General features: G+C 42.6%; 1 long non-coding RNA gene across 1 annotated transcript in view; it reads right to left on the bottom strand.

Moving 5' to 3' along the window:
* Window positions 1-291: 291 nt before the first annotated feature.
* LOC139834205 (uncharacterized) overlaps window positions 292-23,104 on the bottom strand; it is a 69,932-nt gene continuing 47,119 nt past the window's right edge. Inside the window, exon 3 of the long non-coding RNA XR_011749730.1 lies at window positions 292-374. This is a non-coding gene — a long non-coding RNA (uncharacterized lncRNA). The remainder of the gene's footprint in view (window positions 375-23,104) is intronic.

Here is a 23,104-nt window from a genome sequence, read left to right on the forward strand (position 1 = left end):
TACCCACCTGCCACTGGTTACTCCAGGGTCGGAGCCCTGAGCAGCCACCCACCACACAATCAATCCACCCAGGTGATTCTTTAAAGTTGTTAATTTTAATTCCCGATACTCACAATCCAATTAGATCAAAACAGCAGTGGCACTTTGTTATTGCTACGCAACTGAGAATCCTAGCAAGGGTTCATGGTGGCTACACACTACTAGGATTGATAAGCATAGCATAAACTTTCGAAAACAAATTCCTACCATGCATACTAATTTATAAAACACTAATGCTTAACAAAATAAGTAGGTAATTGAGTGTCACTTGCCTTGATCAAAGCAACCCGCACAATCACAGCAATCACAAGCACCTCCTTGATCTCCTCCACAATCTATTCAAACAATCACAACAAATAAACAAACATTCGATATGAACAATCATAGACATGTATGCATGCATGCTATGCAACTATTTAAACATCACAAGAGAGGTGGTGTGTAAGTGTTGCATTATGTGCTCTCTGATATGTGCAATGTTAATAAAGTATTCTGGACATTTAATTTGATTTAAAAAACCATTAATCGAGTATCTACCTTACATATACAACCTTAAAAATTAGCTACAGCAAGCATTATGTGTTGTAAAAATATTAACTTGACCTCCCTGGATAGGCTACAGTAACACAAGAGTAGTGCAATTGGAATTATTCGAAAACGATTTATAGAATTTGAATTATCTTCGAATTACTGATTTGGATAGATTTCACTAAAGCAAGTTTGTGCACGTATCAAAGTTGTACAACTCCTATACCAAGTTGAAGTACATGTTCTGAGGATTCCAGAAAGTACAAAATCATAAAATTTGGCCCAGTAGATTATTTTATACAATTTTTATAGTGTAATCTGGTCTATTTCTCTATTTGAATTTTGACGCGAAATCTAACATAGTACATATACCATATTATTGCCTAAAGTTGTTGTACAGGTTAAGAGCTTTCCAAAACTATAAAATTTGCAAAATTTGGCCCAGTGTACGATTTTATATCGATTTTACAAGTTATACACGTAATCTGACTTCTAAATTCGAATTTAAAAACGATTTGACCAATCTGACCGGGCACGCTGACTCAGATCGCCACGCGGCGCGACGCGGTTGGCCGATACCGGTTCGGTACGGGCGTCTAATCTAAACCACTAGATCTAGATCTAACGGCTGGGCGAAAACAAAAAGAAGAAATAAAGAAAAGGCCGGGATTTACCTGGCCGGCGTCGATGGGGTGGCGGGGCGGCTCGGTATGCGATGGGAGCGGTGGCTGCGGCGGTCTCTGGCGGCGGCGGTGGTGGCTACGGAGTGCGGCGCGACGCGGCGGAGAGGTTGGTGGTGGCGGCGCGGCCAATGGAGGCCGAGGGCGGTGGCGAACAGCGGCTGGAGGCGGCAGCACTGCGCGATCTTCGGCGAGGAATCCGCGGCGTTTGGCGGCTCGAGGAGCGTGGCGGCTTGAGGGAAAAGAACGCGGGGTCACGGCGCTATATATAGGGGGAGGCATGGACGTCAAGGAGGCCTTGGACGGTGCGGATTTGTCCGCTCCCGTTTAGGGTTGGGGCGACGGCGGCAGAGTCCGCTCCGGACGCGGGTTGAAGACGTGGGCCCCGCTGTCAGGCGGTCCCACCCGTCAGCGAGAGAAGAGGGGCAGAGGTGGTTCGGCGGCGCAGCGGGCCGCTTCTCCCGCCGTAGTGGGCCGGTGTGTTCGGGCTGGCCCATCTTTGCCAGTCCGAACCGTTTTTCTTTTTTTTTTGTTCTTTTCATTTTTCTATTTCCTTTTTACTGTTTTCTTCACAACTTTTGATTTAGGAATCCAAATAGGGTCAAACCAGTTGCTAAATTTTTGTAAAAATTGGGGCTTTGATTTAAACAATGGTTAACAAAGTTTTGACTCAAATTAGCATGGTAGGAAAATAAAGCTCTTTTCAAATAGGACATGTAGCTATGGTTGTGTCATATTTGTGCTTAACATTTTATGTGTAAATGAACAAATGCAATGATGCCATGAATGCATGCAGGTTTTTGTATTTTGAAAAAATAGGGATGTTACAGTGAAGGCCAGAGACAACCCCATCCAACCAGTTGTCTTTGACAATGGGTGGTATAGCCTTGCTTTTTCCTTGGCTTGAAGGTGGGTGACTCCGTGTTGTTCAAGGTCATCCAAACGGGTTCAAGATGACAATGTACGACCGCATCACCGCATGTGAGAGAGAGGTCTCCTGCAATGATCACCCCTAATTACCCAACAGTTTTAATTTAGCCTTTTCTCGTCGGTCGGCCTTTTTTGAACTTTCGGTGACGTTTGACAGGTGTGGAATAGTAGCTCTGTGCTAGCTATGTGATGTGTGCTGAACTGTTGCTCTGCCTTTTGTAGCCATTGCTGATGATGTAAGTAAAAACGCCTTATAATATGATGCAGTGTCAGGCTAAGCTCTGCTTTTTTACGTTAGCTCTATATATTTTCTTGTGTGCGTCTGTGCAAATGTGGTGACCCGGCATACCACTGCATGGTGTAGTATGCAAGTCTGATATAACACCAATGAAACACCGTTCCACTCGTACTATATCGCTCAGAGTGGTACAACAGAAACATATGCGGGTCCAAGGCATGTCTATAGAATTACAACACAAACTCTTTACAAAAGATCCACACAGCCTCCTACTTTACAATGAGGTAAAACTACAAATAAACTCCAGAAGAACGACTCGTGATCTAATCTTATCACGGACTCTATTTATAGAGTATTTGACTAGCTAAAGAGGCTATGACTAGATTCTACCTAAATAGGAGCTAGGTTTAGGAAGCTAGTTCCCTTCTTCTACTTAATCTAGGTTTTCTCCATGGTAGTTGTGGTGTTTGACTCTTCCGGCAGGTTCCTGTCCCCTTGAAGTATTTGTAGACTCCTCGGTCTTCGAGTTGCACGGTAGATCCTCCTTCGATGCCTCCATATCTAAGCAGGGGATTTAAGAGTGGGATGAGTACGAGCGTACTCAACAAGTTCATTATAGGAAAGAGGTGTTTAATGCACTAGCTACGGCATTAGACCAGAAAGTCTAATACCAATGCAGGTTTTCATAACCATTTCTTCAAAAGGTTGCTTTTATTCAGAAGAACTATGTCCGTCAGCCTTCACCGGTTTACTAGAACTTCATGGAGCTCCTTTCCGGCCGCGTTCGCAGTTCCATATCCCGGAACAGGGAGTGACAGGTCACGATTCATTACACTCTGCAGAGGTGTGTTGCTTTACCCATAAGAGATCTTAACCTTGGTGCCAACCGAGTCTATAGTTCTCGTCCACACTTCCTTTGGTGTGAGGCCAGGTATAAGGTCATAGCCAATCATATTCCTCCGCTACCTCATACACCCACCCTTTGCTGCAAACTCCGACCCTGGGTCCTCGCCGGTCCCATTATTCCCACTTACGGGTGGACCCCGACCACGACAACAGTTACTCCTTCGCCGGCAGCTGCAACCCATCATAGACCGCAATTACCGTGGGGACTTCATCGGGACCCCCACCCTACCACTTGTCCTCTCTTGGATCAAGGGTACCACTTGTCCTCTCTTGGATCAAGGGTCTACGGTAAAGCGCATCCGTTGATGTACAAGAGGTGGAAATACAATTGACTATTCCGTCCCACTCCAGATCTTATGGTTAACATGGGTATTACGGCACAAGAATCACTGGCGACATTTGTTGTTTAATCCTAGATGGATATAAACCCTTGCAATGGAACCTCCACCATATCAACACAATCCATGGTTCCATTGCCCACCACATAGTCATATTCATAGTTATGAAAATAGTGGTTTTGGTTTTTATGCAATAGTGATAATCATAGTACTTTGCAAGTAATTTGATAAAGATACTCAAATGACATGAGCAAGTGATGAACTTGCCTTTCTTGACTGCAAGATTATGCAGGCAAGGTCTTTGATACGCAATAACTCCAAATTCTGAAATAGCATCATCGTCCGGTAAGGACGATGTTTAAAAGGTTGGCAAGGATGCAATAATGCATAAGTATGAGATGCAATCGCTCTAAGCGTGACCTAACCCCGATGATTTAAGATCAGAGAGTTGTAATAATTGGTTCAGGGTGTGTTATACTTTTAGAGTGATTCACAAACAAGGTTCTTATTAATGATTGGTTGCTTGGTACCATAAACAGGTGCTGTAATAAATCATAATAATAACACTAATAGCACACAACAATAACATTTGGTATAATCCTAACATGTAATGAATAGTGGTTGGTTTTAGCACTATATGGCATGGTTAATGATTAATTATCATATACTTCAAAAGAATAACTTTTGAAGAACATGTTCTTTATTAAAGAACAAGTATGATAATTAGGGTTGTGGAGTTCTATGGTTTACTATGGTTTCAACTAATTTCTGGAGTAAGTATTAGATGGATCACAACATAGTTGGATTCATCAGCACTAGGTTTGATTGGTTTTACTTAAGCATAAGCAACTTAAGCAATTAATTACACATGGGTGCTATCTGGGTTGGTTATACCTTACTGGTGATAGATGGCTATTGTCTATAGGTCCTATTAGGTAAGGTTGGTGACTATTCTTTAGTTACTACAAAAGAGTAACTTTTAAAGAACATCTTACTTAGGTAATAAGAAGTAATTCAATTAAGGCTGAGGTTATCTATGTTTTGCTATTGGATCCACTAAGTAAGGAATAGTTGGTTCGTATATAGGATGGTTAATAAATATCTAATACTAGTAGGGTTTATTGGGTATGAGCATGTTAAGTCCAATACTAGACATGGTTACTATTAGAGTGGATCACCATGATGTGATGCTAAATATAGATAGTTAAGGATGATAATTTGGATGATAGGAACTAGGGTTTACACTTAATTAATCCTATTTGATCATGTGGTTTTTATTAGGATGAGTATATGAAATACCAACTTATTAGTAGTATGGCTTCTACTATTTTATGAGAACAAGAATATTTATTTAGTTGCTAATTATAGATCTATGAGCGAATTTTAAGTTCATATGATCACATTTAACAATTCCTAGGGTTTTAGAGTTTCACATAAAATGATGGAGTTAGGGTTTTATATAATTCTCCACTGTTATAAAAGAACAAGTATTAGGGTGAAAACATGAAATGAACAATTCAATTTGCATCTAGGACTTGTAAGCATTTAATAGAAGATGAGCCTATATAATTGTTGTACTTAATAAACATCAAATATAGTTGAAGAAAAAGAGCATTAATTCCTTTGATATTTTCCTCCATTAATAAATTGCATTTTAAGTGATTTTAAGTTAGAATTGGAATTTTGAATAATTAAATATAACTTTACAAAAATAAGTGTGGGCTAATGGATTATAGTTAAGAAGTAATCTTTGCATACTTATTATTTTGTATTTAAGATTTTCTGTTACCAAATATTCTTACTTCATTTGATTTCTAGTATTGATTTTATTCAAAAGAATTTCCTAAAAGAATTACATTAAAATGTTATTTGGGCTGTGGACCATGAGGCTGCTGGGCCAATCGGCCCAAGAAGCTTGGTCTGGCTTGGCCTAGTTTGGGGTCAACCCAAACCGATCCAAACCCACCACTCTCTCTTCTCGTCTCTCAGTCACGCACACACGCACAGCACATCCTCGTTCCTCATCCACACGCACCCGCCGCCCTGCTGCTGCCCGGCGCCGCTCCGGCCGATGTTGGCCGCATCCGACGCCGCCGCTCGCTGGAGCTGCTCCGCCACCAGCTCGTTCTTCTCCTCCACCAATTCCCCTCGCCGAAACGCCCCTTACACCAAGGTTCTCACCCCTCAGACTAACCCTAGCCGCCTCCTATTCCGGCAGTCGCCAGCCGATTCCGGCGCCATCTCCCAATGGCGTGGCGCCGCCACGTTAACCACCGCCAGATCCCTCTGCTTCGACGCCGACCGGCGCTCATGCGCGGCCCTGCCCTCGGCTCACCCTAGCCCCTGCTGTTTTGGGTTCCACCACTGCCGGCCGATTCTGGCAACGCCGGCTGTCGGCATGGCTCTGACGACCTTCTTCGACTACCCTCTCGGCATCGGCAGGACGGCCAGTGGGGTGCAACCCCGGTGCCTTCCGATTTGTGGCCTTGTGTCATGATTCCGTTCGTGGTGCTGGCGCTGTGTAGATGTTACGGCGGTGAGCTACGGTTTGATGGGATACTGCTGATGTGTTCGTGGTGATGTGATGCTTGGACGTGCTGCCGCCCCCTACATCGACGCCGGCGGGATGGTGCTGTGACGCAACCCCGGCATCGACTGCATCAACTACTACCCCTACTGCAATGTGAGCTAATCCTCTCCTTTTCTCTTTGTGGTTCATAGCTACTACAATTTGGTTACTGCTAGTCTGCAGCTAGAACGATTCATTGATCTGGTTGTGATACTTCTGCTGGCCTGTGTTAGCCCCTGTTTGGGTGATTTACTCATCCAAGTATAATTTGCTTGCTGGGCTATTATCTCTGATGAAACTGAACCTTGACAGTTCAGTCAGCTGAAGTAATTCAGCTATACTCCTGTGTACCTTATTATTGAATTTGGAAATGTGAGAGGCATTTATATTTGCTTGTAGATTGATGCTCGGTTTGGTGGCTTGCTCATGAGCTTATATTTATACTTATATTGCTGTCCTGCCACTTTGGTACTACTTGGTTGGCCAGAAACATTTTCTGGACAGTATGTAACCTTATGTAATTGCTCTACTGGATGTTATATTCTTGTGATGCCCCTGTTTGGAATTGCTGTACCAACCCAAGCATGCATGACTGGTTATGTTGCTTTTGCTGAAGGATGCATTATATATTTACTTGATGCTCGACTTGGCAATTTATTTGATGGCTTGCTGTATTAGCTTGTATGCTTATAGCCTCTGATGGATGGGACTGCTTACTAGATCATGTGCATACATGATCAGATCTTGTGGTTAAGTTGATGGCTTGCTTATTATTAAGCTGATAAGAACAGATATGACTTGATTATGTGGCCCTACCTGTGATGCAAAGGCTGAGGCACATTCTATGATATGAACAGATACTACTTCTTGTGGTTTGTTTAATTCTATGATGAACTAGCATAGCACTTCTATGCTAATCTGAGAATCATCCCTCCTACCAATTTTCTGTGAGCTATTATCGATAAGAACAGATGCTTGCTTGATCTTGTGGTCTTGCCAATGATGCAAAGGCTGAGGCGGATGTTTTTGATAAGGGAAGGTGCAATTTATGCCCAATAAACTCGATGATGAGACTAGCATACCACTTGTATGCAAATCTGAGAGTTTCTCGTACCAAAATGCTTTGAACTGAAAATAATATATGCTAGATGATGATCTTAAAGATCAACCTGCTGTAGCAGAGTGGACTAGCTGGTGGTGATGCTATTCTGGTGGTGAATCTTGATCAGTTGTTACTTGTGGTTGTTGGCATGTTCCTCTTCCCAGTTCTTGATCTACTCAAGTTGATCTTGCTTCCCTTCTGGAAGTCCCCCTCTTCCTTGTTGTCTTGACCAGAACTATATCTATCTAAACATAATGGTTGTGTAATTTTTGGTGAGGAACTGTGGAGAACTGATGGTGTTCTTGGGTGGATATGGTGCGGTTTGTTGTGGAGAACTCTGTGAAGAGTTTCTAGCAGCACAGCTACGGCTGGTTTGCTTCTTTTATCTACTTGTTGTTGTTGTTGTGTGTTGACAGCACACCAGATTGCATGTGTGGGTGAGCTACTTGCAGCTGCTTACATGTGGGACCCTCTGATACGTCTCCGACGTATCGATAATTTCTTATGTTCCATGCCACATTATTGATGTTATCTACATGTTTTATGCACACTTTATGTCATATTCGTGCATTTTCTGGAACTAACCTATTAACAAGATGCCGAAGTGCCGCTTGTCTGTTTTCTGCTGTTTTTGGTTTCAGAAATCCTAGTAAGGAAATATTCTCGGAATTGGACGAAATCAAAGCCCAGGGGCCTATTTTTCCACGAAGCTTCCAGAAGTCCGAAGGACAGACGAAGAGGGGCCACGAGGGGGCCACACCCTAGGGCGGCGCGGCCCCCCCTTGGCCGCGCGGCCCTGTGGTGTGGGGCCCCCGTGCCGCCTCTTGACCTGCCCTTCCGCCTACAAATAGCCTCCGTGACGAAACCCCCAGTACCGAGAGCCACGATACGGAAAACCTTCCAGAGACGCCGCCAACGCCGATCCCATCTCGGGGGATCCAGGAGATCGCCTCCGGCACCGCCGAGAGGGGAATCATCTCCCGGAGGACTCTACGCCGCCATGGTCGCCTCCGGTGTGATGTGTGAGTAGTCTACCCCTGGACTATGGGTCCATAGCAGTAGCTAGATGGTTGTCTTCTCCCCATTGTGCTATCATTATCGGATCTTGTGAGCTGCCTAACATGATCAAGATCATCTATCCGTAATTCTATATGTTGCGTTTGTTGGGATCCGATGAATAGAGAATACTTGTTATGTTGATTATCAAAGTTATATCTATGTGTTGTTTATGATCTTGCATGCTCTCCGTTATTAGTAGATGCTCTGGCCAAGTTGATGCTAGTAACTCCAAGAGGGAGTATTTATGCTCGATAGTGGGTTCATGTCTCCGTGAACTGAGGGGTGACAAGAACCTCTAAGGTTATGGATGTGCTGTTGCCACTAGGGATAAAACATTAGTGCTATGTTCAAGGATGTAGTCACTAGTTACATTACGCGCAATACTTAATGCAATTGTCTGTTGTTAGCAACTTAATACTGGAGGGGTTCGGATGATAACCCGAAGGTGGACTTTTTAGGCATAGATGCGGTTGGATGGCGGTCTATGTACTTTGTCGTAATGCCCAATTAAATCTCACTATACTCATCATGATATGTATGTGCATGGTCATGCTCTCTTTATTTGTCAATTGCCCAACTGTAATTTGTTCACCCAACATGCTGTTCGTCTTATGGGAGAGACACCTCTAGTGAACTGTGGACCCCGGTCCAATTCTCTTTACTGAAATACAACCTACTGCAATACTTGTTCTACTGTTTTCTGCAAACAATCATCTTCCACACAATACGGTTAATCCTTTGTTACAGCAAGCCGGTGAGATTGACAACCTCACTGTTTCGTTGGGGCAAAGTACTTTGGTTGTGTTGTGCAGGTTCCACGTTGGCGCCGGAATCCCTGGTGTTGCGCCGCACTACATCTCGCCGCCATCAACCTTCAACGTGCTTCTTGACTCCTACTGGTCCGATTAAACCTTGGTTTCTTACTGAGGGAAACTTGCCGCTGTGCGCATCACACCTTCCTCTTGGGGTTCCCAACGGACGTGCCAACCACACGCATCAAGCAAATTTCTGCGCCGTTGCCGGGGAGATCAAGACACGCCGCAAGGGGAGTCTCCACTTCTCAATCTCTTTACTTTGTTTTTGTCTTGCTTAGTTTTATTTACTACTTTGTTTGCTGCACTAAATCAAAATACAAAAAAATTAGTTGCTAGTTTTACTTTACTTGCTATCTTGTTTGCTATATCAAAAACACAAAAAAATTAGTTACTTGCATTTATTTTATCTAGTTTGCTTTATTTACTGTTGCTAAAATGGCCAACGCTGAAAATACTAAGTTGTGTGACTTCACAACCACAAATAATAATGATTTCTTATGCACACCTATTGCTCCACCTGCTACTACAGCAGAATTCTTTGAAATTAAACCTGCTTTACTGAATCTTGTTATGCGAGAGCAATTTTCTGGTGTTAGTTCTGATGATGCTGCTGCCCATCTTAATAATTTTGTTGAATTATGTGAAATGCAAAAATATAAAGATGTAGATGGTGATATTATTAAACTAAAATTGTTCCCTTTCTCATTAAGAGGAAGAGCTAAAGATTGGTTGCTATCTCTGCCTAAGAATAGTATTGATTCATGGACTAAATGCAAGGATGCTTTTATTGGTAGATATTATCCCCCTGCTGAAATTATATCTTTGAGGAGTAGCATAATGAATTTTAAACAATTAGATACTGAACATGTTGCTCAAGCTTGGGAAAGAATGAAATCTCTGGTTAAAAATTGCCCAACCCATGGACTGACTACTTGGATGATCATCCAAACCTTCTATGCAGGACTAAATTTTTCTTCACGGAATTTATTGGATTCAGCTGCTGGAGGTACCTTTATGTCCATCACTCTTGGTGAAGCAACAAAGCTTCTTGATAATATGATGATCAACTACTCTGAATGGCACACGGAAAGAGCTCCACAAGGTAAGAAGGTAAATTCTGTCGAAGAAACCTCTTCCTTGAGTGATAAGATTGATGCTATTATGTCTATGCTTGTGAATGATAGGACTAATATTGATCCTAATAATGTTCCGTTAGCTTCATTGGTTGCACAAGAAGAACATGTTGATGTAAACTTCATTAAAAATAATAATTTCAACAACAATGCTTACCGGAACAATTCTAGTAACAACTATAGGCCATATCCTTATAATAATAGCAACGGCTATGGTAATTCTTATGGGAATTCTTACAACAATAATAGGAATTCACCCCCTGGACTTGAAGCCATGCTTAAAGAATTTATTAGTACACAAACTGCTTTTAACAAATCTGTTGAAGAAAAGCTTGGGAAAATTGATATACTTGCTTCTAAAGTTGATAGTCTTGTCATTGATGTTGATCTTTTGAAATCAAAAGTTTTGCCTAATGAGAATCATCATAATAAAATTGTTACTACAGCAAATGCCATTCAAGTTAGAATTAATGAGAATATAAGATTAATGGCTGAACTGCGTGCTAGGTGGGATAGAGAAGAAAATTAAAAACTAGCTAAAGAAAAGAATGTAGCTAAAGTTTGGACTATTACCACCACTAGTAATGCTAATGCTACACATGTTGATGCACCCCCTACTAATACTAATAAAAGAATTGGTGTTAGCAATGTTTCCACTTCTAATGCAAAGCGCGAAAAACTGCCTGAAACTGCTAAAACTTAAACTGCCCGTGATAAAGCTGCTGAAATTTTTTCCAACATTGGGGATGATGATCCCATTGCTTTAGATTATAATGGTTTGAATTTTGATGATTGCCACATCTCTGAAGTTATAAAGTTCTTGCAAAAACTTGCTAAAAGTCCTAATGCTAGTGCTATAAATTTGGCTTTCACGCATCATATTACAAATGCTCTCATAAAAGCTAGAGAAGAGAAACTAGAGCGCGAAGCCTCTATTCCTAAAAAGCTAGAGGATGGTTGGGAGCCCATCATTAAGATGAAGGTTAAAGATTTTGATTGTAATGCTTTATGTGATCTTGGTGCAAGTATTTCTGTTATGCCTAAGAAAATTTATAATATGCTTGACTTGCCACCACTGAAAAATTGTTATTTGGATGTTAATCTTGCTGATCATTCTACAAAGAAACCTTTGGGGAAAGTTGATAATGTTCGCATTACCGTTAACAATAACCTTGTCCCCGTTGATTTTGTTGTCTTGGATATTGAATGCAATGCATCTTGTCCCATTATATTGGGAAGACCTTTTCTTCGAACTGTTGGTGCTATTATTGATATGAAGGAAGGTAATATAAAATATCAATTTCCTCTCAAGAAAGGTATGGAACACTTCCCTAGAAAGAGAATGAAGGTACCTTTTGATTCTATTATGAGAACAAATTATGATGTTGACACTTCGTCTCTTGATAATACTTGATACACACTTCTGCGCCTAGCTGAAAGGCGTTAAAGAAAAGCGCTTATGGGAGACAACCCATGTTTTTACCTACAGTACTTTGTTTTTATTTTGTGTCTTGGAAGTTGTTTACTACTGTAGCAACCTCTCCTTATCTTAGTTTTGTGTTTTGTTGTGCCAAGTTAAGCCGTTGATAGAAAAGTAAGTACTAGATTTGGATTACTGCACAGTTCCAGATTTCTTTGCTGTCACGAATCTGGGTCCACCTCCCTGTAGGTAGCTCAGAAAATTAAGCCAATTTACGTGCATGATCCTCAGATATGTACGCAACTTTCATTAAATTTGAGCATTTTCATCTGAGCAAGTCTGGTGCCATTTTAAAATTCGTCAATACGAACTGTTCTGTTTTGACAGATTCTGCCTTTTATTTCGCATTGCCTCTTTTGCTATGTTGGATGAATTTCTTTGATCCACTAATGTCCATTAGCATTATGCAATGTCCAGAAGTGTTAAGAATGATTGTGTCACCTCTGAATATGTCAATTTATATTGTGCACTAACCCTCTAATGAGTTGTTTCGAGTTTGGTGTGGAGGAAGTTTTCAAGGATCAAGAGAGGAGTATGATGCAACATGATCAAGGAGAGTGAAAGCTCTAAGCTTGGGGATGCCCCGGTGGTTCACCCCTGCATATATTAAGAAGACTCAAGCGTCTAAGCTTGGGGATGCCCAAGGCATCCCCTTCTTCATCGACAACATTATCAGGTTCCTCCCCTGAAACTATATTTTTATTCCATCACATCTTATGTGCTTTTTCTTGGAGCGTCGGTTTGTTTTTGTTTTTGTTTTGTTTGAATAAAATGGATCCTAGCATTCACTTTATGGGAGAGAGACACGCTCCGCTGTAGCATATGGACAAGTATGTCCTTGGTTTCTACTCATACTATTCATGGCGAAGTTTCTTCTTCGTTAAATTGTTATATGGTTGGAATTGGAAAATGATACATGTAGTAATTGCTATAAATGTCTTGGGTAATGTGATACTTGGCAATTGTTGTGCTCATGTTTAAGCTCTTGCATCATATGCTTTGCACCCATTAATGAAGAAATACATAGAGCATGCTAAAATTTGGTTTGCATATTTGGTTTCTCTAAGGTCTAGATAATTTCTAGTATTGAGTTTGAACAACAAGGAAGATGGTGTAGAGTCTTATAATGTTTTCAATATGACTTTTATGTGAGTTTTGCTGCACCGGTTCATCCTTGTGTTTGTTTCAAATAAGCCTTGCTAGCCTAAACCTTGTATCGAGAGGGAATACTTCTCATGCATCCAAAATACTTGAGCCAACCACTATGCCATTTGTGTCCACCATACCTACCTACTACATGGTATTTTCCGCCATTCCAAAGTAAATTGCTTGAGTGCTACCTTTAAAATTCCATCATTCACCTTTGCAATATATAGCTCATGGGACAAATAGCTTAAAAACTATTGTGGTATTGAATATGTAATTATGCACTTTATCTCTTATTAAGTTGCTTGTTGTGCGATAACCATGTTCACTGGGGACGCCATCAACTATTCATTGTTGAATTTCATGTGAGTTGCTATGCATGTCCGTCTTGTCTGGAGTAAGAGAGATCTACCACCATATGGTTAAGCATGCATATGTTAGAGAAGAACATTGGGCCGCTAACTAAAGCCATGATCCATGGTGGAAGTTTCAGTTTTGGACAACAATCCTCAAATCTCAAATGAGAAATTTATTAATTGTTGTTATATGCTTATGCATAAAAGAGGAGTCCATTATCTGTTGTCTATGTTGTCCCGTATGGATGTCTAAGTTGAAGAATAATCAATAGCGAGAAATCCAATGCGAGCTTTCTCCTTAGACCTTTGTACAAAGCGGCATAGAGGTACCCCTTTGTGACACTTGGTAAAAACAATGCATTGTGATGATCCGGTAGTCCAAGCTAATTAGGACAAGGTGCGGGCACTATTAGTACACTATGCATGAGGCTTGCAACTTATAAGATATAATTTACATGATGCATATGCTTTATTACTACCGTTGACAAAATTGTTTCATGTTTTCAAAATCAAAGCTCTAGCACAAATATAGCAATCGATGCTTTTCCTCTATGGAGGACCATTCTTTTACTTTCAATGTTGAGTCAGTTCACCTATTTCTCTCCACCTCAAGAAGCAAACACTTGCGTGAACTGTGCATTGATTCCTACATACTTGCTTATTGCACTTATTATATTACTCTATGTTGACAATATCCATGAGATATACATGTTACAAGTTGAAAGCAACCGCTGAAACTTAATCTTCTTTTGTGTTGCTTCAATACCTTTACTTTGAATTATTGCTTTATGAGTTAACTCTTATGCAAGACTTAATTGATGCTTGTCTTGAAGTGCTATTCATGAAAAGTCTTTGCTTTATGGTTCACTTGTTTACTCATGTCATATACATTGTTTTGATCGCTGCATTCACTACATATGCTTTACAAATAGTATGATCAAGATTATGATGGCATGTCACTCCAGAAATTATCTGTGTTATCGTTTTACCTGCTCGGGACGAGCAGAACTAAGCTTGGGGATGCTGATACGTCTCCGACGTATCGATAATTTCTTATGTTCCATGCCACATTATTGATGTTATCTACATGTTTTATGCACACTTTATGTCATATTCGTGCATTTTCTGGAACTAACCTATTAACAAGATGCCGAAGTGCCAGTTGCTGTTTTCTGCTGTTTTTGGTTTCAGAAATCCTAGTAAGGAAATATTCTCGGAATTGGACGAAATCAAAGCCCAGGGGCCTATTTTTCCACGAAGCTTCCAGAAGTCCGAAGGAGAGACGAAGAGGGGCCACGAGGGGGCCACACCCTAGGGCGGCGCGGCCCCCCTTGGCCGCGCGGCCCTGTGGTGTGGGGCCCCCGTGCCGCCTCTTGACCTGCCCTTCCGCCTACAAATAGCCTCCGTGACGAAACCCCCAGTACCGAGAGCCACGATACGGAAAACCTTCCAGAGACGCCGCCAACGCCGATCCCATCTCGGGGGATCCAGGAGATCGCCTCCGGCACCCTGCCGGAGAGGGGAATCATCTCCCGGAGGACTCTACGCCGCCATGGTCGCCTCCGGTGTGATGTGTGAGTAGTCTACCCCTGGACTATGGGTCCATAGCAGTAGCTAGATGGTTGTCTTCTCCCCATTGTGCTTCATTGTCGGATCTTGTGAGCTGCCTAACATGATCAAGATCATCTATCTGTAATTCTATATGTTGCGTTTGTTCGTATCCGATGAATAGAGAATACTTGTCTGAGAGTGAATTTAGTAACCAGGTGAGTAGGTGAGCATGCATGCATCATCGTCGGATATTGCCAATAACGGTTGGGATTCATTCTGTGACTAACGGCCACTACACGGCCACTCCCATGGCTGGTACAGTTTTCTGCATCGGGATGCATGCGTGCGTGGGACCTATTCCTAAAGAGAGAATAGAAAAATCGGCTGATTTCTACATCCTTGTCCCTTTGCCTGTTGTCGTTTTAGTACTCTTCCGCGAGCGTTTTCTTTGGATAAACGCTAACAATTGGTTTTGCATCTATTCCCCCACCCACCATAATTACGCGCATTAGTTCTTCTTCATCTACCCAATCACGAATGGAACTCCATGAATCACAAATTGCCACACCCAATCTTGGGTCAAAAGAGGACAGCGAAAATTGAAAATAGCGAGAAGGGGAAATCTCCATTCATCAGATCCAAATCATCTTTGCATTTGCAACATGCTCTGGCTTGGATCGTTGAACAGTGAGCTGTCAAGGTGACTTTTTTATTGCTTCAAAGGAAAGGATAACATTATCCTCCTCCAAATCATCTTTGCATTTGCAACATGCTCTGGCTTGGATCGTTGAACAATGAGCTGTCAAGGTGACTTTTTTATTGCTTCAAAGGAAAGGATAACATCATCCTCCTCCGACCAGAGGCTGTATCCGGCCGGCAACAACAAGGCGCCTTGGTCTCCGTCCAGCTCAGGCGCAGGCGCGCCGCACGCCCACAATCCCTCCTTGCTCTTCGTCCAGCTCAACCGGTCGACGCATCTCCTTGCTCTTCGTCGACCTCGCTCCGCCGACCATGACGGAGGTCAACCCTCAAATAATGGCGACGCCAGCGACAGGCCACAACCACGGCCGTCTTGAGGTGCGGCGGTGCCGGCCGTGGCGTGGAATCCAGGCGCCCCCCGTCGAGCTGGTGCTGCACGGCGAGCTCCGGGCTGAACTGCACCCCGCTTCCAAATAATTCCCCACACCGCATCGTCTACTCCAGTTGTAGAACAGAGCGAACTCGCGAGACGGAAGGGGAAAGCCACTTGCACGACGAGGAAGGAGAGGTTGCTGCGACCTGATGACCGTCAATCCCACGACCCTCTCCCCATCATGGTCGCGCCCAAGGCGGTGAGCGCGGCCGCACCTCCCGAACAAACCACAACCCGCAGCTCCGCTGACCCGATTTGATCCCGTCGCGGCCAAGGATGGAGAGGGCCAAGGAACGAGGGAACGCCGGAAGTTGTTGGGCGGCCTCGTGCGGTTGTCGACGGCGGAGTAGCCAGGAAGATGGGAGGCTCGAGGTTGCGCAGGGTCGGAGCTCGCGGGCGCGCGTGCGGCAGGGGCTGCAACGTGCACGGGTGTGGCCGGCCAGAGGTGCGGCGGTCGAGTTTGAGGAGGGTGGATATCGAGATTGGGAGGGCGGCGTCCAAGGCAGGAGGCATCGGAGAAGACGGCCGCCCTCGACGCGCCCGAACTCGCAGAAGAAGGTCGCGCTCAAAGCGCCGGAGTCGCAGAAAATGGTCGCCATTTGCTCGGCTGAGGGCACCTCCTCTCAATTCCATTGTTGAAGATGTGTAGAGGAATACCATGTGTAGGACGGGGTGAGGATAGGGATCAAAGGAACGAGTGGGTGAAATTTTGCTTTTCTAATAGAACTATCAACCTCACGGGACAACTAACGTCGTTAGACACGTGTCGCTTCGCGGATGCGTGCTCACGTACCCATGTGATCACCGAGCTTCATCTGATACTTGTTATGTTGATTATCAAAGTTATATCTATGTGTTGTTTATGATCTTGCATGCTCTCCGTTATTAGTAGATGCTCTGGCCAAGTTGATGCTAGTAACTCCAAGAGGGAGTATTTATGCTCGATAGTGGGTTCATGTCTCCGTGAATCTGGAGGGGTGACAAGAACCTCTAAGGTTATGGATGTGCTGTTGCCACTAGGGATAAAACATTAGTGCTATGTTCAAGGATGTAGTCACTAGTTACATTACGCGCAATACTTAATGCAATTGTCTGTTGTTAGCAACTTAATACTAGAGGGGGTTCGGATGATAACCTGAAGGTGGACTTTTTAGGCATAGATGCAGTTGGATGGCGGTCTATGTACTTTGTCGTAATGCCCAATTAAATCTCACTATACTCATCATGATATGTATGTGCATGGTCATGCTCTCTTTATTTGTCAATTGCCCAACTGTAATTTGTTCACCCAACATGCTATTCGTCTTATGGGAGAGACACCTCTAGTGAACTGTGGACCCCGGTCCAATTCTCTTTACTGAAATACAACCTACTGCAATACTTGTTCTACTGTTTTCTGCAAACAATCATCTTCCACACAATACGGTTAATCCTTTGTTACAGCAAGCCGGTGAGATTGACAACCTCACTGTTTCGTTGGGGCAAAGTACTTTGGTTGTGTTGTGCAGGTTCCACGTTGGCGCCGGAATCCCTGGTGTTGCGCCGCACTACATCTCGCCGCCATCAACCTTCAACGTGCTTCTTGACTCCTACTGGTCCGATTAAACCTTGGTTTCTTACTGAGGGAAACTTGCCGCTGTGCGCATCACACCTTCCTCTTGGGGTTCCCAACGGACGTGCCAACCACACGCATCACCCTCCTGGTTCAAGTTTCCATGTGAAGATATTTCTATCTATGGATCAGCTCAGTTGGCTTGGTATTATCCTTAGTTGTACTTTATTTTTGACGTTGCCAAGTGTTAACTTGACCCTGCCCATGATGCATGAGCCCGAGGCCAAGATTTGCTGATAAGAACAAATACTACAAATTTGGCCTCTAAATTTTCTACTCAATGATGAGTTTAGCATAGCAACACTATGCCAAACCTGAGAGTAATCACTAACCAAAATTCCCCTTTTATTTTATTTTATTTTGCAGGGATAAAAGTTAAGAACAGAAGAAGAAGATAGAAGACGAAGAAATAGTTAGGAATTACTTTAGGGTTTTTATTTCCATTCTTTTGTAATCTTTATCTAGGACTTTGTAATATTCTTTGTTATGTAATAAATACTTGTAAAATATTTTCTTTACTATTGTATTAGTTATTCCTCATTTGATTTAAATTGTTCCTGGAATGAAATGTATTCTTCTTCTATTCCTTTCTATTTATTTTGTAACTTGTAATCTTCACTAATTGTTGGAATAAAAATATTGTAATGTTGGATACTCATTTCCTATTTGCTTTACTTTACACAGTTATACTCTATATGATTGTTTAAAATTCAAATACCAATTCAAGTTCTTGTTTGATTTCAAGTCTTTATAAATTTGAATTGAATTTGAATTACTTTGCCTCAAGACATGAATTCTATGAAGGTCCTGTCGAGAATTTGTTGCCCTCATGTCGATGACCTAACTCAATTCCACTGATGCAAGAGAAACCTCGATCCCTTTGGAGGTTTTAAACAAAAGCGCGAAAATTCCCCGGATTTTCTATGCATGAATGCAATGCACACATCTGTTTCCTCTCTTTTTGTAACCCCCAATCCTGGGATATTACAGTCTCTCCCCCTTAAACTAAACTTCGTCCTCGAAGTTTGAACTCTCTCACGTTTCCGGAGTGTGGATCTGACTTATGAAGACTACGACTTCTCTCGAACTCCGTGGTGATCTCACTAGATATAATTGAATATATCCCTTGTCCAGATTCTTCCTGGAATCCATTAGGTTTTGTCTTACTTGAGCTTTCATACTTCTGAGTAAATATTACTCACTTTCTCAAGTTATAGTCATCTTCTTACTTCCTCGAGGTATAAACCTCGGCTCCTTCTGAAAGTAGTGTTCGACAATCTTATGAAAATAAGATCGAACTTTCTCTCAGTTCAGACCTTCATCAACAATCTTGCTCAAAGTATTGATTCATATTGGATCCAATTGATCCCTCGCTCTCCCCCTTAGGGATGTCCTAATGGTTGATAAGCTCATCTTCCCCAACCAACTCGCTCCTTGGTTAGGCTATATGTCTTTTCCTTGGCTTTCTATTGTACTTTTCTAGGGTATCCTATTTGGATTGATTGTGTACCCACATGGCTGTGAATACCAGTATGATAAGTTAGTTGGTTATGCAACTATGTTTATTCCAACTTTACGCAGGACAAGTGTGTTGCCCATGAAAGCTTGAGCAATTTAAAGATATTACTCTTCAACTAATATTGTGCTAAATGAAGAAGCTGTGTTCAACATACTTATTGGGTCAGAACAAGTATGGTCAAAGTCCTATGCATCCGTCCTTGTGCTCCATCCACTTCCTTGTTCGAACTTCTTAGATGATGAGCTCCCCCGATGATTTGAAAATTGGTTCATTGATTCATTTGATCTTCGTACCAGATATGGATCCGAGCATTCTGATTTCATATGACCTAGTTGTCCACATCCAAAATAGGTAATATCCTGTTGCGTGCAATCCTTGGCATAGTGACCTTTTTTGCACAGTTATGGCATCGAACTTGACTATAAAACGGTGTGATTGTCTCATCTCTAGTTTGGAAATTCATCTCTGACTGAGTTTGTTGTATCTGAATTGGTTGTGGTTCCAACCTTGCCTTCCGTTTTCTTTCATTCTGCACTTCTTCATAATCATTCTCCAAAGTAATTGCAGTATCCACTAGCTCGTGGAACCTTGTGCATTTGGTTAGATTCAACTGCATTTTCAGGAATGGATTCATCCCTTTTAAGAACCCTTTTATCCTTTTCTCCTCTGTGTTCACATCCTCTGCTGCATAACGTGATAAACGATCAAACTCTACTAGATATTTCCATACCGACAAGTCATTCTGCTTCAAGGTCTCGAACTCTCTTCTCTTTAGTTCCATGATACTTTCAGGAACCTGGGCTTCTCGGAACTTCTTCTTAAACTCGTCCCACGTGAAAACATGTCCCGGAGGTTGAATTAGAATCATGTTATCCCACCATAACGCTGCTAGTCCTGATAGTAGATAGGTGGCATATCTAACCTTCTCTTCATCATTACACCGAACTGTCTTTAATTTCCGCTCAGTGTCCCTCAACCAATCATCCGCATCCATAGGTTCTGGTGCGGTGGTAAAAGTCATTGGATTGGTTTGTAGGAATTCTGTAAGACTCACTCCTTTTGGCCCTCCATTTCTGATACCTCCATTATTCTCACGTATCAAACGACTGAAAAACTCATTTTGTTGTGCTAAGTTTGCTGCTCTATCCTCAGCCATCCTTTCCATGTGCTCAAAGAATTCTTGCCCAAGTAGGACGGGGGTTGATGTTGACGATCTAGTGGCGGAGAATGCCTCTTCCATCCGCTTAGCTTCTCTTTCCTGACCTTCTTTTGCCTCCCTCTCTTCATGAGTCGTTACTATTTCCTCAGTTGGTTGGTAACTCGTCTCTCCCTCACGCGATCCCATTTACCCTCTAGACTGATACGTCCAAAACGTATCTACTTTCCCGAACACTTTTGCTATTGTTTTGCCTCTAATTTGTGTATTTTGGATGCAACTAACACGGACTAACGCTGTTTTCAGCAGAACTGCTCTGGTGTCTCGTTTTTGTGCAGAAATCCAACTTTCGGGAAAATCCTCGGAATTTATGCAGAAGGCCCTATTTTCTCAGGAAACTAACGGAGCCAGAAGGACAATTGAGGTGGAGGCCCGAGGGCCCCACACCATAGGCGGCGCGGCCCGTGGGGCCCGCGCGGCCCCGTGGTGTGGCCCCCTCGGCCGGCCTCCGACGCCCTCCTTCGGACTATTTATCGGCCTCGACCTAAAAACGCACGAAGAGAAGTCGAAGTCGCCGTAAACCCTCCGTAACGCCGCCACATCGCGAAACTCCGTCGCGGGAGCCGGGTCTCCGTTTCCGGCACTCCGCCGGACGGGGAATTGGAGGAGATCATCGCCGCCATCACCGCCAACGCCTCTACATCAACCAGCAATGTTTCCCCCATCCATGTGTGAGTAATTCCCCCGCTGTAGGCCGAAGGGGATGGTAGGGATTGGATGAGATTGGTCATGTAATAGCATAAGATTGTTAGGGCATAGTGCCTAGTATCCGTAATCGGTACTTTGATGATATTGTTGCAACTTGTTATGCTTAATGCTTGTCACTAGGGCCCGAGTGCCATGATCTCAGATCTGAACATGTTATTGTTTCATCAAGATAATCATTGTTTATGGTCTTACCTATAAGTTGTATACACATGTCGCTGTCCGGAACCGATGGCCCCGAAGTGACAGAAATCGGGACAACCGGAGGGAATGGTAGTGATGTGAGGATCACATGTGTTCACGGAGTGTTAATGCTTTGCTCCGGTACTCTATTAAAAGGAGTACCTTAATATCCAGTAGTTTCCCTTGAGGCCCGGCTGCCACCGGCTGGTAGGACAAAAGATGTTGTGCAAGTTTCTCATTGCGAGCACGCACGACTATATATGGAACACATGCCTATTGATTGCTTTGTACTTGGACACCGTTTTATTATTATCTGCAAATGCCCTGCTATGATTGTTACATGAGTTTCTCTCATCCATGCAACGCCCGTCATCCGTCCCCGTGCCTACAAAGATTTTAATCCTGCTGTTTACTATAATCACTACTGCTGTCTCTCGTTACTCGTCGCTGTAATTTCACCATCGCTATCGCTATAAAACTGTTACTACTGATAAACTCTTGCGAGCAAGTCTGTTTCCAGGTGCAGCTGAATTGACAACTCCGCTGTTAAGGCTTCCAAGTGTTCTTTGTCTCCCCTTGTGTCGAATCAATAAATTGGGTTTTACTTCCCTCGAAGACTGTTGCGATCCCCTATACTTGTGGGTCATCAAGACTATTTTCTGGCGCCGTTGCCGGGGAGCATAGCTTTATTTGGAAGTTCACTTGGATTAATATTGTTCGCTGCAAATTCTCCATCATGGGTAAACCTCGCGATACTAAGATCGCCATATTACCATCCACTACAAGAAAAGGTACAATTCTGAGTACCTCCGCTACTCTTGATTCACCATCTGTGATTGATAAACTTGTTTCACCGCCACATGCTTCGCATGCGGGTACTTCTGCTGAATCTGAACACTCTCATAATATTGATAATGTTTCTGCTGTGCTTGATGATAGTGGTTCATTGGGATCTTTTCTAGATGCTACAATTGCTAGGTCTAGACAAATTGAAAATACTGAAACTCCTAATGCTACTACACCTGTTAGTTCACCTGAACTTGGTTATTTTAGTGATGATCCTGAGGAAGATTATGTGGAGCTTAATGATGATTTTATTGAAAAATGCAATGCTACTACTGATGCAAGAAAAATTAAAAAGTTGCTTGCAGAACATGCTGTTAGATATAAACTGTCTCCTGATCCTAAGTTTGCCACATCTCCTATAAACATTAGGGACAAAGATTATGATTTTTCTCTTGATTTATCTCATATAACTATTGTTGAGAAAACACCCTTTTGTGGTACTGAAAAAGAAAGTGTTGTTGAACACATGACTGAGCTATCTACTCTTAGTAGCTTGTTTTCTGATGATGTCAAGATGCGTACTTATTTTGTTGCTAAAATATTTCCATTCTCATTAAAGGATGACGCTAAAACTTGGTATAATAATTTGCCACCTAATTCTATTAAAAGTCCGAAAGAATTGCTTGATGTTTTCTTCCGCAAATACTTTCCTGCTAGTGCTCAACATATTGCTTAGCAGAGAATTTATAATTTTAATCAGGAAGATGAAGAGAAATTGCCTGAGGCTTGGTCGAGATTTTGCTCTCTTATTAGAGCTCGGCCTGAGCATGATTTGGAAAAGCATGATTTACTTGATATATTTTATAGCGGACTAACCATTGAGTCTAGGGCATACCTGGATAGTTGTGCCGGTTGTGTTTTCAGGAAAAGAACTCCAGACGACGCTGAAGAATTATTGGCTAAAATAAGCCAGAATCATGATGATTGGACTACGCCTGAACCAACTCCAACGCCAATATTGAAGAAGAGGGGTATGATTAAATTGAATGATGAAGATATGAGGGAAGCCAAGAAGTCTCTC

Source organism: Lolium perenne, chromosome 7 (genome assembly GCF_019359855.2).
Source record: "Lolium perenne isolate Kyuss_39 chromosome 7, Kyuss_2.0, whole genome shotgun sequence".
Classification (NCBI taxonomy): domain Eukaryota; kingdom Viridiplantae; phylum Streptophyta; class Magnoliopsida; order Poales; family Poaceae; genus Lolium; species Lolium perenne.